Source organism: Panthera leo, chromosome A2 (genome assembly GCF_018350215.1).
Source record: "Panthera leo isolate Ple1 chromosome A2, P.leo_Ple1_pat1.1, whole genome shotgun sequence".
Lineage (NCBI taxonomy): Eukaryota > Metazoa > Chordata > Mammalia > Carnivora > Felidae > Panthera > Panthera leo.
In genome coordinates this window covers 59,369,658-59,394,961 of record NC_056680.1, presented here as the reverse complement: position 1 = coordinate 59,394,961, position 25,304 = coordinate 59,369,658, and the positions used below count along the sequence as shown (strand labels likewise).

The following is a 25,304-nucleotide window of genomic DNA, read 5'->3' as shown; positions in this document are numbered from 1 at the left end:
ATAAGAATATTCATATCATCGGAGTACCAGAAGATGAAGAGAGAGAAAAGAGGACAGAAGGTTTATTTGGGCAAATTATAGCTGAAAACTTCCCTAATCTGGGGAAGGATGCAGACATCAAAACCCAAGAAGCACAGAGAACTCCCATTAAATTCAACAAAAGCAGGTCATCACCAATCATAGTCAAATTCACAAAATACAGCAACAAGGAAAGAATCCTGAAAGCAGCAAGGGAAAAAATGTCCTTAACCTACAAAGGAAGATAGATCAGGTTCGCAGCAGATCTGTCCACAGAAACTTGGCAGGCCAGAAAAGAATGGCAGGATATATTCAACGTGCTGAATGGGAAAAATATGCAGCCAAGAATACCTTATCCAGCAAGGCTGTCATTCAAAATAGAAGGAAAGATAAAGAGCTCCCAAAGAAAAACTAAAGGAATTTCCGACCACTGATTCAGCTCTGAAAGAAATATTAAGGGGACTCTTTGAGTGGAGGGAAAAAAAAAACACCAAAAGGCACAAAGACTATGAAGGAACACAGAACATCACCACACCAACTTAGCAGGTACACAACTAAGCTCCTATCTTTCAATAATCATTCTGAATGTAAATGGATTAAATGCTCCCATCAAAAGACATAGGGTGTCAGGATATGGATAAACAACCAAGACCCATCTAAACACTGCCTGCAAGAAACTCATTTTAGACCTAAAGACACCTGCAGAAGGAAAGTGAGGGGATGGAGAACCATCTATAATGCTAATGGATGTCAAAAGAAATCTGGAATAGCCATACTTATACCACACAAACTAGATTTTAAAACAAAGACTGTAACAAGAGATGAAGAAAGGTATATTATTAAGGGGTCTATTCATCCAGAAGATCTAACAATTGTAAATATTTATGACCCCAACTTGAAACCACCTAAATATATAAGTCAATTAATAACAAACATAAAGAAACTCATTGACAACAATACAATAATAGTAGGGTACATTAACACCCAGCTTATGACAATGGTCAGATCATTTAAGCAAAAAAACAACAAGGAAGCAACAGCTTTCAATGACACACTGGACTGGGTGGACTTAACAGATATATTCAGAACATTTCATCCTAAAGCAGCAGAATGCACATTCTTCTCAAGCACACATGGAACATTCTCCAGAAAAGATCACATACTGGGTCACAAATCAGCCCTCAACAAGTACAAAAGATTAAGATTATACTATGCATATTTTCAGACCACAACACTATGAAACTTGAAGTCAATCTCAAGAAAAAATTCGGAAAGACCACAAATACGTGAAGGTTAAAAAACATCCTACTAAAGAATGAATGGGTTAACCAGGAAATTAAAGAACAATAAATACATGGAAGCAAATGAAACTGAAAACACACAGTCCAAAACCTTTGGGATGCAGCAAAGACAATCCTAAGAGGGAAGTATATTGCAATACAGGCCTATCTCCAAGAAGCAAGAAAAGTTTCAAATATACAACCTAACCTTAACACCTAAAGGAGATAGAAAAACAACAGCAAATAGAGCCCAAAACCAGCAGAAGAAGGAAAATACTATAGACCAGAAATAAATGGTATAGAAACAACAACAACAAAAAAAAACCAGAGTAGAACAGATCAATGAAACTAAGAGTTGATTCTTTGAAACAATACAGTTGATAAACCCCTAGCCAGACTTAGCAAAAAGAGGAGAGAAAGAACCAAAATAAATAAAATCATAAATGAAAGAGGTGAACTCACCACAGAAATACAAACAATTGTAAGAGGAATATTAAGAAAAATTATATGCCAACAAACTGAACAATCTGGAAGAAATGGACAAATTCCTAGAAACATACAAACTATCAAACCTGAAACAGGAAGAAACAGAAAATTTGAACAGACCCATACCAGCAGAGAAATTGAATCAGTAATCAAAAATTTCCCAACAAACAAGAGTCCAGAGCCAGATGGCTTCCCAGAGGAATTCTACCAGATATTTTTTATTTTTTAATTTTTTAAAATATTTTAACATTTATTCTTTTTGAGAGAGAGAGAGAGAGAAACAGAGTGCAAGTATGGGAGGGGCAGAGAGAGAGGGAGACAGAATCTGAAGCAGGCTCTAGGCTCTGAGCTGTCAGCACAGGGCCTGATGCGGGACTCAAACCCACAAACCGTGAGATTGTGACCTGAACTGAAGTCAGATGCTTAACAAACTGAGCCACCCAGATGCCCCTCTACCAGATATTTAAAGAAGAATTAATACGTATCTCAAACTATTCCAAAAAATAGAAATGGAAGGAAAACTTCCAAACTCATTCTATAAGGCCAACTTTACCATGATTCCAAAAGCAGACAAAAATCCCACTAAAAAAGAGAATTATAGGCCAATATCCGTGATGAACATGGATGCAAAAATTTTTAATAAGATACAAGCAAATCAAATTCAACAGTACATTAAACAGTACATTAAAAGAATTATTCACCACGACCAAGTGGAATTATTCACAGGCTGCAGGTCTGGTTCAATATTTGTAAAATGTTGATTAACATGATGTGCTACATTAATAAAGGTGCAGATAAGAAAAATTCTATACTCCTAGCAGATGCAGAAAGCATTTGACAAAATACAGCATTCATCCTTGATAGAAAAAAAACTCTATAAAGTAGAGATATATGGAACATATCTAAACATCATGAAGGCCATACATGAAAGAACCACAGCTAATATCATTAGCAATGGGGAAAAAAAACTGAGAGCCTATCCCCTATGATGAGGAACAAGGCAAGGATGTCCACTCTCACCATTACTATTTAACATAGTACTGAAAGGCTTAGCCTCAGCAATCACACACAAAAAGAAAAAAAGGAATCCAAACAGCTAGAAGTCAAACTTTCACTCTTTGCAGATGACATGATACTCTATGTGGAAAACCCGAAAAGATCCACCAAAACTTGCTAGAACTAATACATGAATTCAGTAAAGTCTCAGGATATAAAATCAACGTACAAAAAATCGATTGCGTTTTTATACACTAATAATGATGCAACAGAAAAAGAAATCAAGGAATTGATCCCATTTGCAATTGCACCAGGACAACAAGATACCTAGGAATAAACCTAACCAAAGAGGTAAAGGATCTCTATGCTGAAAACTATAAAATACTTATGAAAGAAATTAAAGAGAACACAAAGTAATGGAAAGGCTTTCCATGCTCATGGATTGGAAAAAACGTCTATACTACCCAAAGCAACATACACATTTAAAGCAATCCCTATCAAAATACACAAACATTTTTCTCAGAGCTACAACAATCAATCCTAAAATGTCTATGGAACCACAAAAGACCCCAAATAGTCAAAGAAATTCTGAAAAAGAAAAACAAAGATGGAGGCATCACCATTCCCAATCTCAAGCTATATTATAAAGCTGTAATCCAGGCACCTGGATGGCTCGGTTGGTTAAGCATCTGACTTTAGCTAAGGTCATGATCTCATAGTTCATGAGTTTGAACCCTACATCAGGCTCTGTGCTGACAGCCTACTTCAGATTCTGTGTGTGTCTCTCTCTCTGCCCCTCCCCTGCTCATGCTCTCTTTCTCTCTCTCTCTTCAAAAATAAACATTTTTTTAAAAAAGCTTTAATCATTAATACAGTATGGTACTTGCACAAAAACAGACACGTATATCAATGGAACAGAATAGAAAACCCAGAAATCAACCCATAACTAATCTTCGACAAAGCCAGAAAGATTATCCAATGGAAAAAAGACAGTCTCTTCAACCAATGGTGTTGAGAACACTGGATAATAGCATGCAGAAGAGTGAAACTGGACCACTTTATTACATCATACCCAAAAATAAATTCCAAATGTATGCAAGATCTAAATGAGAGACAGGAAACCATCAAAATCCTAGAGGACCACACAGATAGCAACCTCTTTAACCTCTGCTGGAGCAGCTTCTTACTAGACACCTTGCCAGAGGCAAGGGAAACAAAAGAAAAAAATGAACTATTAAACTTCATTAAGATAAAAAAAACCTTCTGCATAATGAAGGAAACAATCAACAAAACCAAGATATTTGCAAATGACATATTTGATAAAGGGTTAGTATTCAAAGTCTATAAAGAACTTATCAATCTCAATACCCAAAACAAATAACCCAGTGAAGAAATTGGCAGAAGACATGAACAGACACTTTTTAAAGAGGACATCCAGATGGCTAACAGACACATGAAAAGATGCTCAACATTACTCATCATCAGGGAAATACAGACCAAAATCATGATGAGATACCACCTCACACTTATCAGAATAACTAAAATTAACAACACAAGAAACAGCAGGTGTTGGCAAGGATGTGGAGACAGGGGAATCCTCTTGCCCTGTTGTGGGAATGCAAACCGGTGCAAGCCACTCTGGAAAACAGTAAGGAAGTTCCTCAAAAAGTTAAAAATATGAAAAGATGCTCAACGTCGTTCCTCATCAGGGAAATACAAATCAAAACCACACTCAGATATCACCTCATGCCAGTCAGAGTGGCCAAAATGAACAAATCAGGAGACTATAGATGCTGGAGAGGATGTGGAGAAACTGTTGGTGGGAATGCAAATTGGTGCAGCCACTCTGGAAAACAGTGTGGAGGTTCCTCAAAAAATTAAAAATAGATCTACCCTATGACCCAGCAATAGCACTGCTAGGAATTTACCCAAGGGATACAGGAGTACTGATGCCTAGGGGCACTTGTACCCCAATGTTTATAGCAGCACTCTCAACAATAGCCAAATTATGGAAAGAGCCTAAATGTCCATCAACTGATGAATGGATAAATATATGTGGCTTATATACACAATGGAGTACTACGTGGCAATGAGAAAGAATGAAATATGGCCCTTTGTAGCAACGTGGATGGAACTGGAGAGTGTTATGCTAAGTGAAATAAGCCATACAGAGAAAGACAGATACCATATGGTTTCACTCTTATGTGGATCCTGAGAAACTTAACAGAAACCCATGGGGGAGGGGAAGAAAAAAAAAAAGGTTAGAGTAGGAGAGAGCCAAAGCATTAGAGACTCTTAAAAACTTAGAACAAACTGAGGGTTGATGGGGGGTGGGTGATGGGTATTGAGGAGGGCACCTTTTGGGATGAGCACTGGGTGTTGTATGGAAACCAATTTGACAATAAATTTCATATATTGAAAAAAATAAAAAAATAAAAAAATAATTTAAAAAAAGTTAAAAATAAAACTACCCTATGATCCAGTAATTGGACAACTAGGTATTTACCCCAAAGATACAAAAATACAGATTCAAAGAGGTACATGCACCCCAATGTTTATAGCAGCGTTATCAACAACAGAAACTATGGAGAGAGCCCAAATGTCCATGATTAATTAATAGAAAAAGAAGATGTGGGAGGGGGGTGGGATAGATAGATAGATATAGATATAGATATAGATATAGATATAGATACAGATATAGATCAGCCATCAAAAAGAATGAAATCTTGGGGCTCCTGGGTGGCTCAGTCCATGAAGTGTCTGACTTCAACTCAGGTCATGATCTTATGGTTCATGGGTTGGAGCCCCATGTCAGGCTCTGTGCTGAATGCTTGCTCATAGCCTGGAGCCTGCTTCAGATTCTGTGTCTCCCTCTCTCTCTGCCCCTCCCCCTCTCCTGCTCTGTCTCACTCTGTCTCTCAAAAATAAATAAGTGTAAAAAAATTTTTTTTGTTTAAGGATGAAATCTTGCCATTTGCAACAACATGGATGAAGCTAGAGTGTATTATGCTAAGCAAAATGAGTCAATCAGAGAAAGACAAATACCATACGATTTCATTTATATGTGGAATTAAGAAACAAAATATATGGAAAGGGAGGGAAAAAAAAAAGAGAGAGAAACAAACCATAAGAAAATCTTAACAATAGAGAACAAACTGAGGGTTGATGTAGGGAGGGAGGTAGGGGATGCACTAGATGGGTGATGGGTATTGAGGAGGGCAGTTTTTGTGATGAGCACTGGGTGTTGTATGTAAGTTATGAATCACTGAATTCTACTGAATCCAATATTGCAGGGTATATTAACTAACTACGAATCAACTAACTAAAAATTTTAAAAGGAAAAAAGAAAAAGAAATAACAATTGGGCAGATCTGAATGGACATTTTCCCAAAGAAGACATACAGAGGCCATAGGTACTTGAAAAGATGCTCAACATCACTAATTATCAGGGAAATATAAATCTAAACCACAATGAGATATCACCTCACACGTGTTAAAATGGTTCTAATCAAGACAAGACATAGTAAGTGCTGGCAAGAATGTAGGAAAAAAGAGAACCCTTGCACACCATTGGTAGGAATGTAAATAGGTCCACTATAGAAAACAGTATGGTGGTGTCTCAAAAAATTAAAAATAGACCAACTGTATCATTCAGCAGTTCCACTTCTGGGTATTTATCTGAAGAAAACAAAAACACCAACTCAAAAAGATATATGCAACCCTATGTTTATTGCTCTATTTATAGCAGCAATGTGTTCAGTGATTATAGTTTGTGGATAAGTGAAATGAATTACAGCAATGATGATAAGGTATGGGAGAGAGGAATCAAGAATACTTTGGTATAAAGTACTTGCACTACCCACAAAACAGTATATTTCTCTACAAGTGGCCCTGGATAGTTGTAAATGTATACTGCAAACACTTGAGGCAAACTAAAAAAAAAGCAAAAAAGCTACAATTAATACATTAAGAGAGAAGAGAAAATGGAATCATAAAAAGCTCAGTGAAAACCTGACAAGTCAGAAAAATAGTGGAAGACTATAAAACAAAAGTAAATACACAAAGAACAAGGAAAAACAGTAATAAATGTGTTATATAAGAATACCTATATTCATCTAATCTATGAACTATATCAATAATCACTTTAAACATCAATGGTCTAAGTATACCAATTAAAACACAGAGACTATCAGAGTGGATAAGCCATCAGGACCCAATTATGATGTGTACAATAAACCCACTTTAAATATAAAAACACAGATCAAAACTAAAGGGATAGAGGAAGATATACCCTACTAACACTTATCAAAAGAAATATGGAATAGATCTGTTAACTTCAGGCAAAGCAGACTTCAGAGCAAGGAAAATTATTAAGAAGAAAAAGGGGCACTACATAATGATAAAGGGCTCAATTCCTTAAGAAGATATAATAATTCTCAATGTGTATGTACCTAAAAACAGAGAATCAAAATATGTGAAGCAAAACTGATAGAATTGCAAGAATAAATAGACAAATCCACTAGTTTAATTGGAAACTTTGACACCTCTTTATCAATACCTAATAACCGAGAGATTGGTCAAGTAGGAAATCAGTAAGGTCATAGGTTAACTGAACAGCACCATCAATTAGCTGGACCTAACAGGCATTTATAAAATACTTCATCTAACAACAGCAAAATACACATTCACCTCGAGCTTACATAAAATAATCACCAAAACACACCATAACAAACTTAAAAGAGTACAAATCATGCAAAATATGCTCTTAGACCACAATAGAATTACTAAAAATCAATACTGGAAAGACATCTGGGAAAGCCAACAGAAAGATTTGTAGAGAATAAATAATACACTTTGGACAACACATGGGTGGAAGAAAAACTATCAAGAGAAATTTTAAAATATTTTGAATTGAAATGAAAATTAAAATATAACTTACTAAAATTTGTGAAATGCAGCTAAAGCAGTATATAGAGGAAAATTTATAGCATTAAGTACATATATTATTAAAGGAAAAATATCCAAAATCAATAAAATAAGTTAGGAAACTAGAAAAAGACGAGAAAATTAAATCAAAATAAGCAAAAGAAAGGAAATAATAAAATTTAGAACACAGGGGCACCTGGGTAGCTCAGTAGGTTGGGCGTCTGACTTCAGCTCAGGTCATGATCTCATGGTCCATGAGTTTGAGCCCCGTGTCAGGCTTTGTGCTGACAGCTCAGAGACTGGAGTCTGCTTCAGATTCTGTGTCTCCCTCTCTCTCTACCCCTCCCCAACTCATGCTCTGTCTCTCCCTCTATCCCTCAAAAATAAGCAAACATCAAAAAAAAATTTTAACTTTAGAGCAGAGATCAATAAAATTGAAAACAAATAGAGACAATAACAAAATCAAAAGTTTTTTCTAAAAGATGAATAAAATTGATAAGCCTCTAGTTAGATTAACTTAAAAAAAAAACCAAATATCTAGTTTCAAAAATGAAAGGAGGGCCATCACTACTAATCCCATAGTCATTAAAAGAATAATAGAGGATTATGAATATCTCTATACCCTTAAATGTGATAACCTAGATGAAATGGAACACTTCTTGAAAAGCACAATTTATCAAACTTATACAAGGAAAAACAGATATAATATAAATAGTCCTATTTATTAAAGGCATTGGATCAATAATTAATACCTTTCCAAAACAGAAAGCACCAGATTCACTGGTGAATTCCACCAAACATCTAAGAGATAAATTTTATCAATTCTGTTACAATTTCAGAAAACAAAAACGGAATACTTCCTAACTCAATGTATCAGGCCAACATTACCCTAATGCAAAAAACAAACACATTACAAGAAAGGAAAACTATAGGTCAGTATCTTTCATGAACATAGATATTAAAATCTTTAACAATGTAAAGAAAGAATTATACATCACAGTCAAGTGGGATTTATACTAGTGGTATTCCAGGTTTAACATTTAAAAATCAATTAGTGTAATAGATCACACCAACAGGAAAAAAAAAAAAAGAAAATCATAGGAACACATAAATTGATGCAGAAAAACAATTTGACTTCCAAAAAACAAGAGTCCAGGGCTGGATGGCTTTACGGGGGAATTCTACCAAACATTTAAAGAGTTAACACCTATTCTCTTCAAGCTGTTCCAAAAAGTAGAAATGGAAGGAAAACTTCCAAACTCTTTCTATGAAGCCAGCATCACCTTGACTCCAAAACCAGACAAAGACCCCACTAAAAAGAACTACAGATCAATCTCCCTGATGAGCATGGATGCAAAAATCCTCAACAAGATACTAGTCAACTGGATCTAACAATATAAAAGAATTATTCACCAGGACCAAGTGGGATTTATACCTGGGATGCAGGGCTGGCTCAACATCTGCAAAACAATCAATGTGATACATCACATCAGTAAAAGAAAGGACAAGAACCACATGATCCTTTCAATAGATGCAGAGAAAGCATTTGACAAAAGACAGCATCCTTTCTTGATAAAAAACCCTCAAGAAAGTAGGGATGGAAGGATCATACCTCAAGATCATAAAAGCCATATACGAAAGACCCACTGCTAATATCATTTTCAATGGGAAAAGACTGAGAGCTTTCCCCCTTAAGGTCAGGAACATGACAGGGATATCCACTCTTGCCACTGTTGTCCAACATAGTATTGGAAGTGTTAGCCTCAGCAATCAGACAACACAAAGGAATAAAAGGCAGCCAAATAAGCCAGAAGGAAGTCAAACTTTCGCTCTTCGCAGATGACGATACTCTATATGGAAAACCCAAAAGATCCAATGAAAAAACTGCTAGAACCGATCCATGAATTCAGCAAAGCTGCAGGATGTAAAATCAACACACAGAAATCAGTTGCATTACTATACACCAATAATGAAGCCAGAGAAAGAGAAATCAAAGAATCGATCCCATTTACAATTGCATCAAAAACTATAAAATACCTAGGAATAAACATAAGCAAAGAAATGAAAAATCCATGCACTGAAAACTATAGAAAGCTTATGAAAGAAACTGAAGAAGACACAAAAAGTGGAAAATGTTGCATGCTCTTGGATTGGAAGAACAAATATTGTTAAAATGTGGATACTACCCAAAGCAATCTACATATTCAATGCAATGCCTACCAAAATAACACCAGCATTCTTCACAGAGCTAGAACAAATAATCCTAAAATTTGTACAGAACCAGAAAAGACCCTGAATAGCCAAAACAATCTTGAAAAAGAAAACCGAAGCTGGAGGCATCACACTCCCAGACTTCAAGACATATTACAAAGCTGTAATCATCAAAACAGTTTGGATATTGCACAAAACATACTCAGATCACCAGAACAGAATAAAGAACCCAGAAATGGACCCACAAACACACGGCCAACTAATCTTTGACAAAACAGGAAAGAATATCCAATGGAATAAAGACAGTCTCTTCAGCAAGTGGTGCTGGGAAAACTGGACAGCGACATGCAGAAAAATGAACCTGGACCACTTTCTTACACCATACACAAAAATAAACTCAAAATGGATGAACGACCTAAGCATAAGACAGAAAGCCATCAAAATCATAGGGGAGAAAGCAGGCAAAAACCTCTTTGACCTTGGCCACAGCAACTTCTTGCTCAACATGTCTCCAGAGGCAAGGGAAACAAAAGCAAAAATGAACTATTGGGACTCTTCTGCACAGTGAAGGAAACAATCAGCAAAACTAAAAGGCAACCGAAGGAATGGGAGAAGATATTTGCAAACAACATATCAGATAAAGGGTTAGTATCCAAAATCTATAAAGAACTTATCAAACTCAACACCCAAAAACCAAATGATCCAGTGAAAAAATGGGCAAGAGACATGAATAGATACTTCTCCAAAGAAGACATCCAGATGGCCAACTGGCACATGAAAAACTACTCAACATCACTCATCATCAGGGAAATACAAATCAAAACCACAATGAGATAACACCTCACACCTGTCAGAAAGGCTAACATTAACAACTCAGGCAACAACAGATGTTGGCAAGAATGCAGAGAAAGAGGATCTCTTTTGCACTGCTGATGGGAATGCAAACTGGTGCAGCCACTCTGGAAAACAATATGGAGGTTCCTCCAAAAATTAAAAACAGAACTACCCTATGACCCAGCAATTGCACTACTAGGTATTTATCCACGGGATACAGGTATGCTGTTTCAAAGGGGCATATGCACCCCAATGTTTATAGCAGTGCTTTTGACAATAGGCAAAGTATGGAAAGAGTCCAAATGTCCATCAATGGATGAATGGATAAAGAAGATGTGGTATATATATATAATGGAGTATTACTCGGCAATCAAAAAGAATGAAATCTTGCCATTTGCAACTACGTGGATGGAACTGGAGGGTATTATGCTAAGCGAAATTAGTCAGAGAAAGATAAATATATGACTTCATTCATATGAAGAATTTAAGATACAAAACAGATGAAGTTAAGGCAAAGGAAGCAAAAAAATATAAAAACAGGGAGGGGAATAAAACATAAAAGACTCTTAAATATAGAGAACAAACAGGGTTGCTGGAGGGGTTGTGGGAGGGGGGATGGGTAAATGGGTAGGGGCATTAAGGAATCTACTCCTGAAGGTAACTAACTTGGATGTAAATTACACAATAAATCAATCAAAAAAGGTTTTTAAAAGAACAATTTTGACAAAATCCAACAACGATTCATGATAAATATTCTCAGCAAAGTAGGTATAGAGAGGAAGTTAACTTGATAAAGAACACTTACAAAAAAAAAACTCAAAAATTATAACATCACATTTTTTTTAAGTAGGCTCCACACTCAGCATGGAGCCCAATGTGGGGCTTGAATTAACCACCCTGGGATCAAGACCTGAGTTGAGATCAAGAGTCAGATGCTTAACCAACTGAGCCACTCAGATGCCCCTCTAACATCATACTTAATGGTGAGAAACTAGAAACTTTCCCACTAAGATCAGGAACAAGTCAAGGGTGTTCCCTTTCATTACTTCTATTCAACACCCTACTGGAAATTCTAGCAAGGCAGTAACACAAGAAAAGGAGATAAAAGGTATACAGATTGGAAAGCGGGAAATAAACTGTTCACAGATGACATAATTGTCCAAGTAGAAAATCTCCAAAAATCAGCAAAAAACTCTTGGAACTAATTAATGATTATCAGAAGATTACAAGAGAGAAGGTTAATATGCAAAAGTCAATATGCCGTCAATAAACAATTGGGGTTTGAAATTAAAAACAGGGGTGCCTGGGTGGCTCAGTCAGTTAAGCATCTGACTTCAGCTCAGGTCAAAGAATCTCATGGTTGTTGAGTTTGAGTCCCATGTTGGGCTCTGTGCTGATGGCTCAGAGTCTGGAGCCTGCTTCAGATTCTGTGTCTCCCTCTCTCTCCACCCCTCCCAGGCTTTCTCTCTCTCTCTCAAAAATAAACAAACATTAAAAAAATTTTTTAAAACACAATACCATTTATATTATCACCCAAAACTGAAATTATTTATGTGTAAATATAACAAAATATGTAAAAGAGCAATATAAGGAAAACCACAAGACTAATGAAGGAAATCCAATAAAACCTAAATAAATGGAGATATTGCACATACATGGATTGGAAACTCAATATTGTCAAGATATCAGTTCTTTCCAATTTGATCTTTGGATTCAACACAATCTCAATGAAAATCCTAGCAAGTTATTTTGCACATATCAACAAACTGATTCTAAAATTTATACTAAAGGCAAAAGACCTGAATTATCCAACACAATATTGAAGGAGAGGAGCAAAGTCAAAATACTGACACTATCCAACCTCAAGATTTACTATGAAGCTACAGAAATCAAGACAGGGTGATACTGGCAAAAGAGTAGACAAATATATCAATAGACAGAATAGAGAACCCAGAAACAGACTCACACAGAAACAGTCAACTGATCTTTGACAAAGCAGTAAAGGCAATTCAGTAGAGAAAGGATAGACTGTTCAACACATTATTCTTGAACTATTTCCACATGCAAAAAAAAACAAAAACAAAAAAACAAAAAAACCTCAAAAACCAATCACAGACCTAAATGTAATATCTACATTTTCTTTTAAAGATTTATTTATTTATTTTTTTTTTGAGAGAGAAAGCACAAGTGGGGAAGGGGCAGAGAGAGAGAGGGACAGATCTGAAGTGGGCTCTGTGCTGACAGCAGTGAGCTCCATGAGGGGCTCGAACTCACCAGCTGTGAGATCATGACCTGAGCCAAAGTGGGACACTCAACCGACTAAGCCACCCAGGTGCTTCAATGTAAAATCTACATTTAGATAAAACTATAAAACTCACAGAATATAACATAGAAGAAAGTCCAGATGGCCTAGGGTCTTTTTAAATACAACAAAACCATGGAAGAAAAAAAGTAATAAACTGAACTTTATTAGAATTGAAAACTTCTGCTCTTCAAAAGACAAGCCACAGATAGGGAGAAAAATTTACAAAACACACATCTGATAAAGGACTAGTATCCAAAATATACAAAAAATTCTTAAAACTCAACAATAAGAAAGCAACTCAACTAAAAAAATGGGGGAAAGACCTAAGCAGATGACTCAGCAAAGAAGATATACTGACGGGAAATGAGTATTTGAAAAGATGCTCAACATCATATATCACTAAGGATTGCAAATTAAAACAATAATGAGATACCACTGCAAATCTATTAGAATGACTAAAATCCAAAACACCACCAATGAAAATGCTGGCGAAGATGGGGAGCGATAGGAACTCTCATTCATTGCGGGTGGGAATGCAAAATGGTAGTCACCTTGAAAAATTGTTTTGCAGTTTCTTACAAAACTAAACACATTCTCTCCATAAAATTCAGCAATCATACTCCACGGCATTTACCAAAATTAGTTGGCAATTTAGGTCCACACAAAAACCTGCACACAGATGTTTACAGCATCATTATTCATAACTACCTAAACTTGGAAGCAACCAAGATGTTCTTCAGTAGGTGAATGGATAAATAAACTGTGGTACATCTGGACAATGGGATTTTATTCCATGCTAAGAAGAAATGAGCCATTAAGCCATGAAAAGATACAGTGGAAATATAAATGCATATTGCTAAGTGAAAGAAGCCAGTCTTAAAAGGCTACATACTGTATTATTCTAACTATGAGAGTCTTAAAACTAAGAAGATGGGGTGGGGGTGGGGGGGAATCAGTGTTTGACACGGTTTGGGGAGGGGAGAAAGGGATGAACAGGTGGAACACAGGAGATTTTTTTCACAGTTATGTACTGTCATGTCAGACGCAGGTCCTTATACATTTGTCAAAACCCATTGAATATACAACACAAAGAGTGATGTAAGCTATGGACTTTAATTAAGAATATTGTATCAGGGGGTCTCTGGGTGGTTCCGTCAGTTAAGTGTCCAACATGATCTCACAGTCCATTTGTTTGAGCCCCGTGTTGGGCTCTGTGCTGACAGCTCAGAGCCTGGGGCCTGCTTTGGATTCTGTGTCTCCCTCTCTCTCTGCCCCTCCCCCACTCACCTCTGTCTCTCTCTGATTCTCTCTCAAAAATGCATAAACATTAAAAAAATAAAAAAGTAAAAGTAAAAAAAAACAAAAAGAATGTTGTATCAGTATCCACTTATCAAGAGTAACAAATGTACCAGGCTAATGTTAATAATGCAAGGTGTTACTAATAAGTGACAGTGGAGGGGGCAGGGGCTGAGGGACTATATGCAAGCTGTTTGTACTCTGCTCAATTTTTCTATAAACTTAAAACTGTTCTAAAAACTAATTTAAACAAACAAATAAATAAATCTAGGTGTATCGTTCACATCTTACTTCAAAATACAGGTCAATTGGATTAAAATAAGTATTAAAAAAATCAAATACAAGAAGAAAACATCAAAGTATAAGAAAATACCAGTAAGTATGGGGCTTAGAAACTTGACACTAAAGAAGAAATATACAAGAAAGCATGTGATGGCTTTTCATACAGGAAGATTTTACATGTGTCTGAAAGCAATTTGCCAAAAGAAAAAAAATTAGAGCCAATAGATAAATAAAAATGTTCAAATTGTAATTAATCGAATAATTCATGCATAATAAAACAAGGGACTATTTTTCTCCTTTAAAATTGGAAGGGGCTTAAGCAATATAAATATCAGCTGTTGTCTAGATTATGAGAAAACAGCTGCGTTCCTGTAGCACTAATGGGACAACAAATTGGTACCAATTCTCTGGAGGAAAATTTGGCAATAAATACCAAAATCCTAGAAAATTCTGACTCAGCATTTTCACTTCTAAATTCTATTTGGATGAGCAAATAGAGGCATGAGTGTTGTAAAATTATGATACATTCACACTGGGTAAACCCAGCGCAGTCAGTTAGAAGTGGCAACACGCTGTTTCACTACCTGGAATATGTAGGTCAAAACACCCCCACAGGTGACAAACCACTGTAATTTTTAAAAGTGCTGTGGGTGTGTGTATGTTTGTGCACCTGCAGTGTAAAAACCTGGGAGGATTCCCACAGAAATGTTAAAAGTTACTGAGAAGAGTTTTTTGGATTTGGGGTATATTCAATGATTATCAGTAATTATCTTTTTCTTACCTGAATGTTCTGGCTTTTTCTATACTGAGCACGTATTACTTGTGGGAAAAGAAAGCAATACAAACAAGATCCCTTTGGAAGCAGGGAGGCAGGGTCAGGGTAGCCACCAGGAAGGCTGTGGTCACAGTCCAGGGAAGCTGAGTGTGGCAGGGACAGGTGCGCTGGGCAGGGCCTCAGCCAATCTTGACCTTTGGCCAGCAGAAAGATCAGGAAGCGCAGGGGGCGGGGGGGGGGGGGGGGGGGGGGGGGGGGGGGGAGCCGGGGAAGGGAGTACAGAGCCCCACGTGGGCTGCTGCAGCTGGGCTGGCTGAGTGGGCAGCCTGCAAGCCTCCACCTCCTTCCTGTGTTGGCAGGGGCGTGCGCCCTGTTCCCGGCAGTGTGTGGGTACAGCTGTAGAGCTGTCAGGGCCTCCCAGGCCTCCCACCCCAAGCACCCAGTCCAGACCTGGCTCCCCAGGACCCAGCTATCAGATCCTGCTCAAGAGGGGCAGCCCAGGGCAGGGACAGCAGCTCTGGGCTATCTGTTTTCCTGCTTTGGTCTGGGGACCCACAAAAGAATGCAACTCTAGGAGAGGGCAGAGGCTCAGCCAAGTTGCAGGGCACAGCCACAAGGCATCCTGTTCCACCAGCTGCCCTTCGGGGATGATGGCGGGGGTGGGGGGGAGCTGATTCCTCTCCTGCAGTCAGTCTGTTCCATTCGGCCACTGGCAGGGCAGATGCTTGTCGGTTCCACAGCCAGGGTACGCGGGGGTTCATGTTTCATCCGCTGTCTTTCTCACTATCCTGGGCACACGGGCAGGCCCCCTAGACCACTTGAGCCTGTAGACCTGTATTCAACCTTAGCGAATCACTTGCATCTCTAAGGCTTAAATTCTTGTCTCCAAAATGTCACAGGATTGTCTCCCAACATTGTCGTGAAGGTTGATCCTCATAGGGGGGAGAGTGGCCAACATTCACAGAGGGCCTAGGGCCTTAGTGCATAAACTCATGCCATCCTGAAACAATCTTAGCAGGTAAGGTACCGTTAGTATTTATCCCCCCACCCCAAGTTTAGCCAAAGAAACGGAGTCAGAGTTCCAGAAACTTGCCCAAGGTCACTGAGAAGTGAGGGAGTGGGGAGAAAACAGTCACCAGACGCCAAGCCCATACTCTTAACCCAGTGTGTGAGAATATTAAATTCTGTCTCCATCTGCATCTGAGGGAGATTCTTGCCTTTTCTAGGGAGGTGACAAACGAGGGGCCTGCACAGGTGCGGGAGGGGGGGGGGGGGAGGGCTGGGTTCCAAGTAGCGCGACCCTGGGAACCCGGGGTTGGGGTCAAGCTGGGGCCCAGGGGTCAGTGCCCCGCTACACCAGGGGAGCTCTCCAATCACAAGAGGTCCTTGTGCACGGCCCCAGATTTGGCCAATCAGGGGGGATCTTTTCCACACCCGAATGGGGTGAGGGACTTAGCCCCGGAGGCAGACTGCCCCTCCACCACGGACCGGCCCAGTCACCTTCGGCTTGTCCCTTTCTCTCTCGGAGCCTCAGTTTTCTCTTCTGTGAGCTGGTCAGATAACTTCCACTCACTGAGCTGTGCTGGCTCGGTAAAGCACCCTGTTCGCCGGGTCCGGCCCCACCTTCGGCGAGCCCCGCCCCCATACCATGGTCCTTTAGCCTGAGGACCCCTAGCTAGACTGGAGGCTCACCTGCCCCAGGGGGAATCGCGGATCCGGACTCCAGACCCGGCGTCCCTGCGGCAAGGCTCCGGCGTCCACCGGGAGCCCAGTTGAGGGACCTGAGCTCAGAGTCCCTGGAGTCGCGAGTTGGGACAGGCTCCCTCCCTCGGAGCGTCGGGGCTCAGGGGCACTCACCAAGCGCGGGAGGAGGCGCAGGAGTCGCGGGCCAGAAGGGACCTCTGAAAGCGTCGGTCGGGGAACAAGGGGCTGGCCCAGGCCGGCCCAGGGCGGCGGAGAGGTGGGACCAGCCTCTGCCAGTCCCAGGGCCTCGAGCAAGGCCAGAGCCAGGGAAGGGAGGGGTGCCGGGCGGAGGCGAGAGGGGCGGGGGCGCGGGGCGGGCATAAAGTCACCCTGGGCGGGGTGGGGAGAGCTCTCAATGGCTGTGTGACAGTGGTCAGGGTGTGTCACTCACCCTCTCTGGGCTTGCTTGCATTTATAGGCGAGAAGACTTGTGATAGACCCTTCAGAATTCACAGGGCTCTGAAAAGGCGCAGGCTCTCCCTGGTTAGGCATTGCTGCAAGGCTGAGTTGGTAGGAGGAAACTCGCCAACCAGATCATTTCACTCTCTCACCCGCTCACTCACTCATTCATTCATCCAAGAATCATGTGCCAAGTTCCTACCGCGTGCCATCCACCGGGCAGAACCAAACAAGATCCTCACCCTCTGCAAACGCAGTCGCCTGCAGGAGACAGTGACAGTGTGTCCAGATGAATATTGGGGTTTCTGCCTGTGCCCTTCCTGCCTTCTACCACCCCAGGCTTCCCCCTAGGCTACTCCTCTTCTCCTTGCTCCCTTCCACCCAGTCTGGGTGCCGCTGACCCCTCCCCTAGCTCCCCACCTGACCAAGCCTGTCTCAGGCAGGGTTATCTGTTCCACTCTGGGCCAAAGTAAGTCTGCACAAATGAATAGAGGAAGATAAATCTGCACATTGTTTCCTGACTGTGAGCCTATGTCCAGTGTATTCTGAACAAGCTGCCAAGAATGTCCTTCCTGCCACTCCTGCCGCTGGACTCTGCTTCCCAGCCTCACTTCTGAGGCTGTCTCTACCTGAACTACAGTTACCTGGACCTCTACTCAGTGCCTGGACACCTCAAGCATGCTCCAGCCTCAGGGCCTCTGCCAGAATATTCCTCTCTCAAACACTATAGAGGCACACCTCCTCCTGTCTTCACATAGTACCTGATATATCCAGTATCTGATGCAGAGCCTTAGAGAAGCTTTTCCAAGTCACACAACCTAAGGAAGTCTCTCAGCCAGTCCCCATCACTTCACCCTGTTTTATTTCCTTCACAACACTTACTGTACATGTGACATTTTCTAGTTCATTATTTGCTTATTAATCTGTCTCTCCTGCTACTACAACCCTTTGAGGGCAGGAAACTTGTGTGATGCATTCACCGTTGTATCCCCAGGACACAGTGCTAGCACAAAGTAGATGTTAAATGTTTGTCAAATGGTTTAATGCTCACCTGCCTGGATGAAGACCCAGGATTGAGGTGACCTGTCCCTATTGAGCCCCTTAGGCGATTCTCAGGAAGGGTCCTCCTGTTCTTTCCACTCCCGCCTCCAGTTCTCCTTCCTGTCCCTCATATACACTGACCATCTTGACTAATGAGCTCACCATGTGCTGTTCATCTTCTTTCTCAAGGGAACCCCACTCCCTATGTACATGTCACATCCTCAGGGAAGCTTTCCCTAGCCACGCACTCACTAGGACAGATCCCCTCACTGTGTGACCACAGAGGGCCACTGATTTTCCTTCATGCACCCCACTCCGTTGCAGTTTTATCACGGCTTCTGGGATTATTTGAGTGACATGTCTCTCCAACAGAACACGAGGGTAAAGACTAGGAATTCCCCAACACCTAGTGCCTTGTGTATAGAAGAGGATTAATAAAATTTGTGGAATTAATGACTGGATGTCAGGAGCCTGGAATGGGAAAGTAGCATGAGCAGAACTTTGAGGCTAGAATAGAGAAGACAGATGATAGGTGACAGGAACTCCTGAATAAATGGCTTTGAGATTGGACACCCTAAAAAGTGTCAGGAAATCAGAGAAGAGCCCATAGCTTTAGCAGTGTATGGAGCTGGAGAGGAGGGAAGTTTACGCAGAAAGTTTCCAGCATTGCCACCTGCAGTAACATGGGAAATGGAAAATGTGCCAGAGGAAACTGATGGTCTGGCTAAGACTTCCAGGTGAAATGTTGAAGGTGCCTCCTGGTTTCTTCTTGCTGCTCAGGTGAAAATGTGAGGGAAGAGAAATAAGCCAAAAGAAGGACTGTTAAATAAAAAGTAACAAGAGCTTGCTGAATTTGAAAATTTCCAGCTTCTACAGATGCCAAATGATGCCAAAATTAACAGTTTAGGTAAAGATGTAATGCAGGGCCATGCTAGGAAAAGATGGTCTCAAAGCCACAGGGTAGCTATAAAATTCTTTGTTAAGTCTTCAAAAATGTCAAATGTGGTGCTACAGAGTATTCCGTTAAACAATAGGACCTTCCAAGAAACTTGACATTGCCATTCAGCAGAAGCCCAAGGTGGAGAAGGGCTTATCTTGAAGACATGCCCATGGGGCTGCCAGTTGGCTAAAAAAATAAAGCTCAATAAGATTCACAGAGGATACACAAAGTTTTCAAAAGAATTACATTGACAAAGCATTGTCAGCTTGGATTGAAATGATCAGAGATAGTACTACATGAAAAAAGACTTCTGGAACCCCCTCCTCTCAAATTCTACTGGCAAGAAGCAGCCAGAGAAAGCACACAGATGCAAACATAGGCTATATTTCAGGGAAACCAAAGGACAACTTGGAGGGGTGCCTGGGTGGCTCAGTTAGTTGAGCATCATACCCATGATCTCAGGTGGTGATCTCGTGATTCCTGAGTCTGAGCATTGAGCTCACTGCAGTCAGCACAGAGCCTTCTTCGGATTTTCTGTCCCTCTCCCTCTAACCCTCCCCCACTCATGCTCACTCTCTCTCTCTCTCTCAAAAACTAATAAACATTTAAAAAATGAAGAAAAGGACAACTTGGAGAGCAAACTGAAGAGTCCAAAGGGTGGAACCAAGAGCACGAAGAATCACGTTCAGACCAAAGTTGGCTTGAGTACTAATCAAAGAACTTCCAACATTTGCCGGACTGGGGTTCAGAAGTGTGTGTCTTGGAGATGCCTGTGTGCCTCCCATCCCTACTCCCTTTGAACCAGCATGTCTATGGTGGTCATACTGCACCTGTTCTGCCATTGTATGTTAGGTTGGGTAGGGGGGAAGGGGCACAGATAGCTTGTCCCTTGAATCCACAGTTCTTCAGATAGAGAGTGACTGTGCTCAAGGAGCTCCTTAAAAGGAAATATGCCCCAGGAGCCTCCTCCACATCAGGACCTGATTTAGACACAGAGTCTGGGCTCTGAGCTGATTCTGCAGTAGGATAGGACTTTGGGTAGGGGATGTTTGGAAGGGTGAATATGTTTTGCATACAAGAGGTCAGTAAATAACCTGTGGCCACTGGGTGGACTGTGATAGTTTAAAAGCTCTTTGACACTCCTTGCATTCAAGAGGAGGAGTACCATTCCTTGAGCCCTGGACTCTGGGCTGGACTCAATGACTTGCTTCTAACAAATGAAATACCCAAGGGGTATGGAAGTGACAGTATGTGACTTCTATATCTATCCCTTCATAGACTAGAGAGAGAAGTGGGGCCTGAGTCCAGAGTGGCAAAGCCAGCTCTTCTGTAACCTTGAAGGTTGATACTCTCTGAATGAGTCATACTCAGCCCACCTCTGCCAGTTCTGTTCACTGTACCAAGAATGCCCCTTCACTTCATCTCTGAGCCCCCACTTATGCCTTGGGGATTGGTCTGTGCATTATCTTTTTTGGGAAGCCCTCCCCAGCCCTCCTCCCTTGGGAATTCCCAGAGCCCAGATCACACTCTAATATAATTTCTTTTATGTTTGTCTCTCTGTCTCTCTTTCTCTCTCTGTCTTTCAAATGTTAAGACTCCTGAGGGCAGGAACAGGGTCTACTTCATCTGTGTACCCCAAAGCCTTCCACAGGACCTCACTCAGAAAAGGAACCAGGGTGTGAGTGTGTCCCAACAGAGAGATCCTCTGCCTGAGCTTTCTGCAGGTCCCTCAGTGGCGCACTTTAGAAGATGGCTGAGTCTGGCTCAGGGCCACATGAATAGGTGACCAGATAGATACAGACATGGATTCTCTTTTGGTTGTGTAACGATGATTCAGCTTATCTTCTGGGAACTCAGTAACTGAGTGTTGTGTGTATGTTACAAAGGAAACATTAACTTACCAAGGTCTATGGCCTCTTGGAAATCAAAGCAGGCAGGGTGTATGTCCTGAACTTTCTTTTCAAATCTGGGCCAGTTCTGCCCTTTGCTGAACTCCTGAGGCCTCCCACTCAGAGGCAAAGTAAGACCACTCCACACTCCTCTTAGAACTTGTGAATTGCTCATAGTGTCACTTGATGTCTGATCCCTTAGAATCTCTTCCCAGTGGGAGCTGAGAACTCAGGAGGGTTTTCCTCAATATTCCCTCTTAAAATGGGCAGCCTGTGACTACATATTGTCTTGGTCTGGTCCAGCTGCTATAACACAATGCCACAAACCAAATGGCTTATAAACAAAAGAAATTTATTTCTCACAGCTCTGGAGGTTGGAAGTCTGAGATCATGCCAGCATGATCAGGTGAGGGCCCTCTTTTGGGGGACTTCTTGCTGTGTCCTCAGCAATCTGGTGGAAGGGCCAGAGAGCTCTGTGGAGTCTCTTTCATAAAGGCACTAAATCCCCTCCATGGGGGCTCCACCTTCAGTACCTGATCACCTCCAAAGCCCCACCTTCTAATCCTACCTCCTTTGGGGGTTGGAATATCAACATATGAATTTATAGGGGGGGGCACAAGCATTCAGACCATATCACATATAGAGGTAAAAGTATGAGTTAGCTTTAATACCACTCCAGGTCTTGAACTAGGGCCCATCTGAGGACCCAGAATTACAAAAAACATGTTTCTGTGGCGCTAAGCCATTGGTCAGGAGGTTCACAGCCATCTCCTATGAGGACCTTGCCAGCCTCCAGCAGAACTTGTTGACTCCTGTGTTAAATCAAACCTTGGGGTTGTTTTGGAGTTGTATCCCAGTGCCTGGGACAGCCTCTAGCCTGAAGATAGCCCCAGGAGCTCATGGCACAAGAATGAATGAGAATGGGGGAGAGGCACGTGCAGTCTCTTTCAGGTGCTTGTAGCCTAGTACAGGACATGAATGTGCAGACCCAGCAGAAATGAAAGTGGGGAAAATGATGTGATAGTACAGCCAGGGCAGACTGGGATGAATAACTAAGGGAAAAGATGAGAAAGATTCCAGCTGGAGAGAAAAGTAAGAATGAATGCAGGGGTCGTGGAGGTGGAAGTGTGAGTGTGAGTAGTTTCTAAGGAACAAGGAGGAAGATAACTCACCATGCAGCCAGTTAAGCCAGACATAAACAGACAAATACTGTGTGATTCCACTTATCTGAAGTCTCTAGAGTCAACAGATTCCTAGAGACAGCAAGTAGGGCGGTGATTGCAGGGGCTGGGGGAGGGGGATAAGGAGTTAGAGTTTAATGGAGATGGAATTTCAGTTTGGGAAGATAAAGAGTTCTGGAGATGGATGGTGGGGATTGCACAGCATCAGTGTACTTAACGCCACTGAAGGGGGCACCTAAAAATGTTTACAAAGGTAAATTTTATGTTATTTTACCACAATTAATTTTTTTAAGTCAGTTTCCATTGACATCTTAATTTCAGAAAAAAAGGCCAGTCAGCATCAAAAAGCCTTGGAAAAATAGGGCTTGTTTGAAACTGCTCAGCTTATGCTGGTTCCAGGCCTGCCATTTGGGAAGTAGCCTCTGGCTGAAGGAGTGGCAGTGTCCATGTTCAAGAAAGAGGTGGAGAGACTATAAGGTAGACCAGGTGAGAAGAATGTGGCACTGGCCCCAGGGAGCACGAGTGGTGCCCAGGGCCAGTGATAGCGGAGGTGTTACTGATGAAGTTTTGGGGTGACGAGGGGTTAGTGGGGCCCAGAGGCAATGGCCAAGAAAGAATTCTTGAAGATGTCTTTGGTGCAAAAAAGTGATTTTATTGACGCATGGGGACAGGACCCATGGGCAGTGGGAGGTGAGCATTTTATGGAGACAAGGTAGATAAAGTCAGGAGGGAGTTTCCAAAGAGACTTTCACATTCTAAAGACTTACTGGAGGCCTAGCTGTTGTCAAGCTAAGGTTGTTTTCCCTTTAGCAAAGTATTAACATTAAGACAGAAGGGAGTTCCTGGACTTTAGGCTATGATGGGATTGTCTTTTTGTGGTAAACTGGTACAGACTCATCAGTTTGACCATTTGTTTTTCGCCCTTTCCCATTTTGGGGTAACCAGGAATGTCCAAGGAATATCATACATGTCCCACCTTGCGGGGGGGGGGGTGCTAGTTTGTGCTTTGCCCCTCAGGTTACCTCTTGCTACCTCATCATTACCACCTCTAGGCCCTAAGGAGTTGAGAGAGAGGGCCAGGGAATATTTACTGTACTCAAAGGAGGGTGCTGTAGAGAGAGGACTGTTTGAGAACAGTGACGTTGGGCAAGGACAAAGCCAGCCACCAACATAGCCTAGAGAATTAACACTCTTCTCTTTTTTGATTCCACTTCCCCCAAGTCCATGGTGATGAGGTATTGGGATGATGGTGCAGTTAGTGGGGTCTAGAGCCGAAGATCAGGAAAGAATTATTGAAGACATCTTTGGTGCAAAAAGGTGATTTTATTAAAGCACCAGAACAGGACCCATGGGCAGGAAGAACTGCCCAGGTACCCTGAGGAGACACTGGTTACATGCTTGGGAGTTGGGGGAGGTAAAGTCCAGGGGAAGTTTCCAATGGGATTTTCATATGCTAAAGAAGACTCAAAGGATAATGGAAGCCTAGCTATTGTCAAGCTAATGTTGTTTTTTTCCCCTCTAGCAAAGCATTAACATTAGGACAGTAAAGAGTTCCTGGAGAAACTACTCTGCCAGCCTCAAATAGTTGTCAATGGGCTGCAGGTTATAAGGAAATTTAATTTTACCTGCAATTTCCTTCTTGCCTTTGTTCCCCACATCACTATGGAGGGGAGGGTGATGTTGGGGCTCCAGGAAACTGAGTCTACAGGTTTCTGGAGATTAGGCTATTGATACGATTGCCTTTTTCTTGTAATTTGCCAAGACATTTGTAAACTGGTGGAGACCCATGTCCTGTATGACTGTGATCTCTACCAGTTAGCCATTTGTTTTCTGTCCTTTCCTTTGTCCTTGGGCAGCCAGGAGTGCCTGAGGAATGTCACAAAAATTCCCCCTGGGGAAGTGGTGCTAGCTTGTACTTTGTCCTCAGCTTGCCCCAAGCTCCCTCATCACATGGTATATAACCAGTTACACTCCACAACCCCAGTGCAGCTCTCCCTGCCCACAGTTCCTGTCCCTGTGCTTTAATAAAATCACCTTTTTGCACCAAAGATGTCTTCAAGAATTCTTTCTTGGCTGTCAGCTCCTGATCCCCCACCATCACCCCAGAACTTCATCAATACCACCCAGTTAGGAGACAGCTCATCCAAGTTCAATGAAGGAACTTAATATATGGTTACAAAAGTGTTAAAAGGGCTAAGAGTGCAAATGAGAAATGATGAGACAACTCAGAGGTTAGCAACAGACAGGAAGCTGACACCACTCTAAAGCCAGATGGATGGACAAAGGAAAGATGAGGTCACCAATGCCTTTCATGTTGCCAAACTTAATGCACACACTTTCTCCCCATTTGACCTCTCCATTATAGTCAAAGCTGCTGGCCCCATGTCAGTCCATGTGCTTGGTTGCTCAAAATCCTTGTCCTGTTCTGCTCTATATAACAGACCTCTGAAGTTGGAGTCTCTCAGCAGAGGAAAAAAACAAAAGAAGACCACTCAGAAACTGGGACTGGCACGGCTGCCCAAGGAGATTTGGATCAAGGAGGAGACACAGCTACTCCTGGAGATGTGGCCTGAAGCAGAAAAGGGGAAAATATCCTGGCTTTGGCTCACTCTCTTCCCATCTACCACCAAGGGCTTCCCAATGCCCAAATGAAGCAGAAGCCATTCACTTGGCAAGGGAGCCTGAGAAATGTGGTTGCTGAG

At 41.5% G+C, this 25,304-nt stretch overlaps 1 protein-coding gene across 3 annotated transcripts in view; it reads right to left on the bottom strand.

Annotated features, from left to right (window-relative positions):
• Nucleotides 1–17,319, bottom strand: part of ALDH1L1 (aldehyde dehydrogenase 1 family member L1) — a 130,437-nt gene extending 113,118 nt beyond the window's left edge. For 2 of the 3 annotated variants that reach the window (XM_042912831.1, XM_042912845.1), the window contains exon 1: nt 17,267–17,319. The gene's annotated coding sequence lies outside the window, so the exon portion shown is untranslated. Of the gene's footprint in view, nt 1–17,101; nt 17,211–17,266 lie in introns of those variants that run through there. The other variant, XM_042912835.1, reaches the window with a different exon arrangement.
• Between the last annotated feature and the right edge of the window lie 7,985 nt (nt 17,320–25,304).